Here is a 433-nt window from a genome sequence, read left to right as displayed (position 1 = left end):
GGCAGGGGAGAGAATGGCTCGGGACTGGGAAGGGGCAAGATGTCCCCTATTTGCCTGTCCCTGCGATTCCTGCAGCTGGCACGATTTTTAGAGGCAAAACCAGGACACCGTGGGGCGCCGGCGCGCGGTTTCCATTCGAGTAGAAGGATTGCAAGCACTGGGTGCTGTTGGTATTGAACCCCTCTCGGAGCATCTCATGCACGCAGCGTCTGCACATCTACACCGCTGTCTCCCTTCGCACCCACCCGCTGCTCGGTGCACCCCCAGCCTGCCCTGCCCACCTCGCCCACCCCGTGATCCCGCCGCGCCCCCGCCTTTCACACTAGCGCTTGGCCGCCCTGTTTCTGCTTTCTCCGCGACCCCCGAACCCCTGCTGCTCGGACACTCGTATTTGCTTTTCTCCCAAACAACAACACTGCTGCTCCAGCCGCCT

The 433-nt window shown here is 62.4% G+C and overlaps 1 protein-coding gene across 1 annotated transcript in view; it reads left to right on the top strand.

Annotated features, from left to right (window-relative positions):
* CMBL (carboxymethylenebutenolidase homolog (Pseudomonas)) overlaps positions 1-433 on the top strand; it is a 47,512-nt gene that overhangs the window by 270 nt on the left and 46,809 nt on the right. The window lies entirely within an intron of this gene.

The sequence above is a fragment of the Myotis brandtii genome, unplaced genomic scaffold (assembly GCF_000412655.1).
Source record: "Myotis brandtii unplaced genomic scaffold, ASM41265v1 scaffold328, whole genome shotgun sequence".
NCBI classification, from domain to species: domain Eukaryota; kingdom Metazoa; phylum Chordata; class Mammalia; order Chiroptera; family Vespertilionidae; genus Myotis; species Myotis brandtii.
The sequence above is the reverse complement of the archived record's forward strand: the minus strand, read 5'-3'. Positions and strand labels throughout refer to the sequence as shown.